This window comes from Triticum aestivum, chromosome 3B (assembly GCF_018294505.1).
Source record: "Triticum aestivum cultivar Chinese Spring chromosome 3B, IWGSC CS RefSeq v2.1, whole genome shotgun sequence".
NCBI classification, from domain to species: Eukaryota; Viridiplantae; Streptophyta; class Magnoliopsida; order Poales; family Poaceae; genus Triticum; species Triticum aestivum.
The window spans coordinates 94483587-94492125 of record NC_057801.1 but is presented as its reverse complement, the minus strand read 5'-3'; positions in this window follow the sequence as shown (position 1 = coordinate 94492125).

The following is an 8539-nucleotide window of genomic DNA, read 5'->3' as shown; positions in this document are numbered from 1 at the left end:
GCGTGAGAATACCACGACATTTGGCGCCCACCGTGGGGCGGTACTATGCTACCACGCTGCTGCTGGTTTAGCTGTCCGGGCGGGACCCTTTTTTCGCCATCTTCATCAACTCCGCCGCGACGTCGCCGCCTTCTCTTCGGCCGCACACGAGGGCTCGACATCAACTCGCCCCCGGGGCGGCCTCGCGAGACGGCGCACCTTCGTTGGCGGCCTCGCCATCCTCGTCGCCTCCGTCGCGTCGTTGTCGCTTCTCCGGCCGCGCTCGAGGGCTCAACATCGACACGCCTCCGGGGCGGCCGCACGGGACGGCGCGTCCGCGTCGTCGTCCTTGACACCGCTGAGCCTGCTCACGCTCGTCCCGCTCACTTGCATCTGCTTGCAAGCTAGCTAGATGCAAGTCAAGCATGGTCAAATACTACCCATACACAAGCCAGATATTGCCTATACACTATCCACCAGCCACTACAACATGAGTGTGTGAGGCTAGCAAGCAAACACCGTGGCAGCTCGATTGATTCTGTAGCTGGCTAGCTCTACGTGCGTATCTACGTGCTATCTCGCTTCTGCGTCACCGGCCGCGCGGTCTCCATGCGCGTGCGCTGCCCAGCGCTCGCCTCGCCGTCGCTGCTCTCTCTCCCAGCGCCTCACACGCGACTCTCGCCTGCGATGGAGCCACCCGTGGCTCCCTGCCCGCTACTGCTCTCCACCAACCGCGCTGCGTCCCAGTACTCGGCCGTCGCCGCTCCTCCAACTACGAGGGCCGGCTCCTGCTACGCCGCGCCTCACTCCGTCCTCCCGCGCAGGCCGGCTCCCGCTCAGCCTCCTGCGTTCGCCCGCGGCTCCGCCCCGTCCGGCTTCCGGGCTCCGCGCGTGGCTGCGTCCGCCTGGCCTCCGGCCCGTACGCGCCAGCTCCCGCGCCTCAGCCGGCGCCACGTCCGGCTCCACGCGCTCCGCTGGCTCCGGCTGCGCGCCCCTCGCCCGTGCGGCGCCAAGGCCCCAGCGCTGACCGCCTCCTCCCCAGCGCGCTCTGCTTCGGCCTCCTGTGCCGAGCGCCCGCTCCACGCTCCCGCCGGCTCCCCACGCCAGCTACACCGCCTCCCGTGCGCCTTGGCCTTCATCGCCGGCACCCCACCCGTGGCTGCTCCGACCACCTCCGGCCGCGTGCTCCTTGGCGCCCGCGCGGTCGCGTGCTGCTCCGCCCAAGCACCACTGCTGGGGCGTCGTCGCTCCTCCATGACCGCTACGGCCGCAGCCCCCAAGCGCGCGCCCGCGACGCCCGCCTGTCCACTGCTCCGCTCTGCGCCCGTACCGACTGCACCGCGCCGTCCGCGTGGCCCGGCATCCGCCTCCTCCGCGCCCGTGCCGACTGCTCCACTTCGCGCCCGTGGCCGCCTGCTGGCTTCGGCTTGCCGCCTGTGTTGGCTGCGGCCGCATCCCGGCCCCGCCGCCTTCCGCAACCCGCCCGCCGTCTGCTCCGCTTTGCGCCCGTGCCGACTGCACCGCGCCGTCCGGGCGACCCGGCCTCCGCCTCCTCCGCGCCCGTGTCGGCTGCTCGCTTGGGGCCGACTGAAAAAGTCAAAGGCCGGGTGTCAAGTGCCGGCTGACAGAAAAAAAGATGCGAGCCGTCTGCTCGTTTCCAGACGAGCGAGAAAAGTCCGTGGCCGGCTGCCACCCGGCTGAAAAGAGAAAAAAAAAGGAGTGGGAGAGACCGACTGGAAAAAGAAAGTGCAGGTCGGCTGCTCGCTTCAAGACGGCCTAAAGTGAGGAGCCGGCTGCTCAAGCACGGCTTCAAGAAGAAAAGATGCCGGCTGATGCAAAAAAAGAGGGAGGATCTGACTGCGCAAACTGCAGTCCAGCCGACTACTCTGGTTGACCGCCCGCGTCGCCGTTCGGCTGGCTGATTCGTCTGCCCGCTTCGCTGCCTGGCCGCCCGACGAGCCGGTCCGGCTGAGCATAGTCGGCTGACGAGAAAAAAAAAAAGAAGACAAAGTAGTTGTCGGGAGATCCGACCCGACTGCTCAGTAGTCGGCTCGAATCTCGGGGGCTACACCCAGTGGGTGCGCTGACGCGCCCCCGCGAGAAAGAAGACAAAGTAGTTGCCAGGAGATCCGGCCCGACTGCTCAGCAGTCAGCCCGAATCTCGGGGGCTACATCCAGCGGGTGCGCTGACGCGCCCCCGCGAAAAAAAAGACAAAGTAGTTGCCGGGAGATCCGGCCCGACTGCTCAGCAGTCGGCCCGAATCTTGAGGGCTACACCCAGTGGGTGTGCTGACGCGCCCCCACGAAAGATTACAAGAAACAAAAACAAGAGACAAAAGAAGAGTTTTGTCTGGTTGCCAGCAGCCGGCAGAAAGAAAAAAGAAGAAAAAGGGCGTTGCAAGACGCCTCGCCGCCTGGCCGGTCGAGCCTGACCGGCCGGGACCCCCCTTCGAGCACCCGGGGGCTCGAAGGCTACACCCAGCGGGTGCGCCGGCGCACTCCGCGAGCGCCGAGCCGCGTCGGCTGTCTTCGGCAAACTCCGTCTCGGCTACACGAAAATCAATGTGAGCTCCTCACCCGCATATTTTTGCATCACGCAAGCACGGATAATCCCGAGCGATGCTCGGGGGCTATCTCCGCATTTTTATTTCAGTTGCATCACTGTTCGCCCCGGCGCCAGCCAGAGTTGGCCCGGGGGCTGGCCGCTTGGCCTGAGACGTTAGTTCCTGCAGACGGCTTAGTAGCGTGCGCAGTACCAAAGGCCCACTCTCAGTCACAGACCGCAGAGCGGCTGTCCGGCTGGCAAGAGTGAACGCTAGAGGCCACCCACGCAAAAAGCGTCTAGGAAGAGAAACGCTTCGGGCGACCCGACTGTTTTCTTTATGAGTATCTGCTCGGTTAAATCTGCTCCCAGAGTCCGATTACTGTACACTCCGCTTCGCGGCCCATTCTCAGCCACAGACCGCAGAGCGGCTGTCCGGCGAGCGAGAGCACAAGCCAAAAAGCGGAGGGAACACGAAAAAGATTAAGGGGGCCCGGACGAAACCAAGTCGGCACACTCCGCATAAAACTTGCAATGCTAAAAGCAATTATTTGATATATCTGCGTGGACTAACTTTGTCTTTTTCATGATCATTTCCATGAATACTCGCCAAAAAACCTCCGCCCAACTTTGCCAAGTTGCCCAGAGGCTTGGGGGCTACTATCGGAGTAATTGGCGACGAGTACCCCGAAGACGGCAAGACAATTATTCAAGACATCGGGGCTAGCAAAGCCCCTCAGTCCAACTGCTCGGCCGCTCCTGCCGGCTCCCTGTCCGACCGCCCTGACCGGCTGGCTGCCGGCTGCTGACTGCGCCAACCAGTCGGCTGCCGACTGCGCCAACCAGCCGGCTGCCGACTGCATCCCGACCCAACATCGACGAGACACCGACGAGACGGATGTACCCGAGCACTATTCACGTGTCACCTCAGCCATCATGTATAGTGTCACTTGTCCCCTGACACTATTTATGAAGTGACCCAGGGGACAAGCATGACACCCCACCATGCCATGCCCATGCCACCACTTAGCTTACTTCCTAAGCTAGTCATGCCTATATATATGGGCACACATCCATCCATCCAGGATGGACTCACACACACACACCCACAAGCAAGCTAGCTAGCAAGAGAGCTAGCTAGCCATCCATCCATCTACTCCCACGGGCAAGCATGCCCAAGCACATCCATACGGCCACCCGGCCATGGGCACAAATAGCCGAGATACAGGTCCAGGAGCACTCTGTACCAGATATACATGCCAGATATACTCAGACATGCAGGAGTAGGGGTGTTATCTCTCCGGAGAGCCCCGAACCTGGGTAAACTACCGTGTGCTATTCGCATACCCGCTCCCGGGCCTATCAGCAGCAGTCTTGCCCTCACATGAAGCCACCTTGTGGCACATGTCGTCTTGCACCCCCCCCCCACGTGAGAATACCACGACAATCTTTATCGGTCAAACCGCATAACAACATACGTTGTTCCCTTTGTCATCGGTATGTTACTTGCCCGAGATTCGATCGTCCGTATCTCAATACCTAGTTCAATCCGGCAAGTCTCTTTACTCATTCCGTAAGGCATCATCTCGTAGCTAACTCATTAGTCACATTGCTTGCAAGGCTTATAGTGATGTGCATTACCGAGAGGGCCCAAAGATACCTCTCTGATACACGGAGTGAAAAATCCTAATCTCAATTTACACCAACCCAAAAAACACCTTCGGAGACACCAGTAGAGCATCTTTATAATCACTCAGTTATGTTGTGACGTTTGATAGCACAGTAAGTGTTCCTGTAACATTCCAAATTTTCAATTTGGAATGTTATACATTCGATCATCATTGCATATCATATTTTATTGAATTTTGGCTTGATCCTAGAAATTCTACGCAACTCAAGGACCCACAGAGAGAGTTGGGGATTTCGTTATTTTCATATTTGAGTTTTCTCAAATTTTGAAACGAGGATCATTTGATTTTAATTATTTTCTATTCATATATTTCTTTTATAAAAATAAAAGAGAGGGAATAAAATGACTTTCCCAAAATAAATAAATATTGGGGATTTAATATTAAAATCAAATAAGGTTTTATTCAGAGTTTTATCGCTATTTTAATTGAATTAGGAAAAATGTGCGTTTTTCAAAATTGCATTTTGGGCCTAAATAAATGTTCACTTCGTCCGCTAGATTTTTAGAGGACGGGGAAAATTTATTTCAAGATTTCTGGAGTCCGTTTAGTATTTCTTTTATTTGTTTTTTCACGCGGAATTATTTAACAAAACGAACCGACTCCGGGCCGTAACCGGCCAGGACTCCGCCCAGCCGGCTTATTATTAGCCACCGCCCGAGCCCCGCAGCCCACCAGCCTACCCGCGCCAAAACCCTAACCCAAAGTCGCGCCTGCCGCCGCCGCCGGTTGCCGCCGCCGCGCCGCCACCCGCCGACGCCGCCGTCGGAGACCCGCCGCTGCCGCCCCGTTGCCCCGCCTCCGCCTCGCCGGACCCGCCGGAGGTAGCTGCCGCCGACGCGGTTTTCTATACGAAAACCGTTGATTTTTTAGAAACCCCGGTTTATTTTTTTTAATAGATCGATTTTTTTGGTTTAGTTATTTAGCGAAGGCCCGTTCGTTCGTTCATTTTAACAAACGATTTTCACCATTTAGCCGCAGACAGCGAATGTTCGTTCGTTAGCCTGTTCGTTAGTTTTTCTTTTTCCAGGGTTTTCCGCGATTATTTTCGATTGTGATTTCTGCCTTGATTTTCGTTTTAGTTTATCTTTTCGCTCGTTTATCGGAATAAGGCGATTCAAGCGCCTAGAGTTTCGTCTCGAAACCCTATTTCCGTTTAACCAACTCAAACAAGTTTTTGCTACTGTAAAATTTGACTTAAGTCTAGATTAGTAAACATAGCTTGTTTCTTTCGCAGTTTGAGTTTCGTTGTTTCGTTTGATTTGATTTTTTTTGCAAACCGGAGTTCTTAAGTTGAACTTTCTGGTTAGATCTCTTACTTGAGTTTTACCCGTGTTTCTAGTTGAGTGCTTATTGTATGCTTGTTTGTTTGCGATAGAGTACCCGGAGGGCAAAGCGAGCTACTACGAGTCTCTAGGTTTCACGGATCATCAGCAAGGCAAGTAACACTTTGATCATATCTCTTTACTACCCAGTTTTATTGCATTAGATCAAACCTCAAACAATTGCATGATTAGGATCTATTTAATATGTGGGTTTTGGGTAGTAGATGAGGTAGTACCTATTATCCTGTTTAGTTATCAAACATTTGGGAGTTACTTCTATGTTTGCTTATATTGCTATGCTATGCTAGTAGATGTGGATTGGGTGAGTGTTGTGAGTGTTGTTAATTAATGGTTAACTTAAGGTGGCTACTTTAATTCACATCTGGGTGGATTGAGGCACCTGGGGAACCCAGTGTTGCCTGTATTTTTGGAAATCCCGGGGTACCGTGTGATTCTCCTATGGACCACCACCCAGGCTCAAAGGGATCATAAGATTGTTCATGCTAGAAACTTCCATATGCAGCCACAAGCTATTATGGGCTCTAGCATAGTTGAGTACGTTGCAAGACCGCTTTCAATGGTGGGCTACCAGATGTAGGGGAAAGTAGGTATAACTGTCCACCCAGAGTAAAGAGTTATTCTTTCAGAAAGACTGTGTCTCGTTTCTCCGACCATGGATGTATTCGAGTCTTGTGGGGAAAAGTGCTCAAACCTCTACAGAGTGTACAAACTAATCATGGTTAGCCGTGTCCCCGGTTATGCACATTTTGAGTATCTAGTTCCTGGATTATCATGTTGATCTCATGTAGCGACCCGACCTCAGACGGTCAAGTCTCTGTGCTTAAGTGTCATCCCTGGATCGGTATGCTGACACACACAGTACTCGAGGATTTATAACAGAGGTAAATCACATGTATAAAATAACGTAAATACTATTACCTCAATCCAAAATAGCGGAAGTAACAAGGTTGTGGATTCCCATCAACACCAACGGCAAAGTTGAGTATAGGAAATCGTAACCCTAACGTATCACTTAATCATCGTAAGATCCTGGAACATGAGACGTTGCAGCCACAGAGGGTCAGTACATTGAATGTACTGGCAAATTCACACCATTGAGCAATGATGAATAAAGTCTATCACTACATGCATATATGGCTAGTGGAGGCTCTATGGTTATAATGTTTTTGCGAAAAGCCAATTTTTCCCTACTGCAAAGGAATAAATTTATTTAACTATCATGGTGGTTGTTAAACATTGAGAATGGTTGACAGCATTCTCAATCCCAATTAAAAGTACTCATTAAAACCCAACAATGTTAATTAAAGTAACATGATGAGATTCACAGGAAAATCAAGTACTAGATACTCAAGATGTCCATAACCGGGGACACAGCTAATCATGATTAGTTTGTACACTCTGCAGAGGTTTGTGCACTTTTCCCACAAGACTCGATCGCCTCCGTTTGATTCCTCGCACTACATGATGTTTGAGAAACGGATGACCGAGACATAGTCTTTCGGAAGCACTAGCACCTTACATGTGGGTAGACCGGTACACCTACATTCCCCTACATCTGCTAGTCTACCCGTAAGAGTTCGCACAACTTAGTCAACTATGCCAGAGCCCATAATGGCTTGTGGCTGCACATGTAAGTTTCTAGTTTGAATAATCTCATGATCCCTTTGAGCCTGGGTGGCGGTCCGAAGAAATACAGACAAGTCCTGCTAGAAAACAGGTGCCTCAATCCACCCAGATGTGTGTTTAAGTTGCCACCTTAAATAAACCATTAATTCACAAACTCACATCTGTCATGGAAAATTCACTCACCCAATCCACGTCTACTTGCATAGCATGGCATAATAAGCAAACGTAGAAGTAACTCCCAAGGGTTTGATAATAAAACAGGTAATAGGTACTACCTCAACTAATTCCCATAACCCACAATTTAATTAGGTCCTAATCATGCAATGTTTGAGGATAGATCTAATGCATAAAAACTGGGTATGAGAAAAGGTATGATCAAAGTGTTACTTGCCTGCAATGTTGATGAAGATGATTCGCACTCAACTCCTGATAGTTCTACTCGTCACACTCCAGTCAATCTATCGTGAGCAAGCAATAGTAACCACACATAAGCAATCACTCAAAAGATCGGAAAGGATGAAGAGTACGATTCGGAAAACATCAAAACCAAGCAAATAACTCTTGCAACATAAAACAATTCCTAACAGTACCAAAATTATGTGAATTTGGCCTTATCAGAAAGCTTAGGTCAAGAGCTTCGATGTGCAAAAAGAATCAACTCAAACGGAGTTATAAAACTCAAGTTACAATCAAACGAAGTTTAAATACAAATCTGTTTGAAAATCAAATTTTAAACTTTCAAAAACATGTTTAAGTTATTTTACTGGATAGAGGGGATCATAACGAAGAAGCGGGCGTTGGTTTCGTTTAATTTGGATAAACGAGTATAAAGATGTGGTCGTTTGAAAAACAGGGGCTAATCTGTAAATAAAAATATTCACAAACGAGTCCCTGGCAGAAAAACTAATAAAAGAAAAAAAATCCTATCGAACGAACGTTCGCTACATAGCCCTACAGAACAGAATTGTTCGCTACCGAATACTAACGGACGAACGTCCACTAATTAATCTAACTAAAATATAAAACCGACTTATAAAAGAAAAACCGGAGGAAAACTAAAGAAATAAACCAGACCGGGGAAGGTTTATACCGGTTCGGTAGATTAAACGGCGGCGGCGGCGGTTAACTCCGGCGAGACGGTGGCGGCGGCGGTTCGGATTCGGTCGGGGCGGCGACTCCGGTCGTCGAGGGCGGCAGCGTAGTAGTCGGGGAGGGGCGGCGCGGTGAGGCGAGGAGGATGGAGGCGGCAGCGGTGGTCAACGGTGACGGGATGGAGCGGGGCGGCGGTGGTGGATCTCGCCGCCGGCGGCGGGATGCGGCGCAAAGGCGGTGGTGCGGTGCGGTAGAGAGGAAAAAGG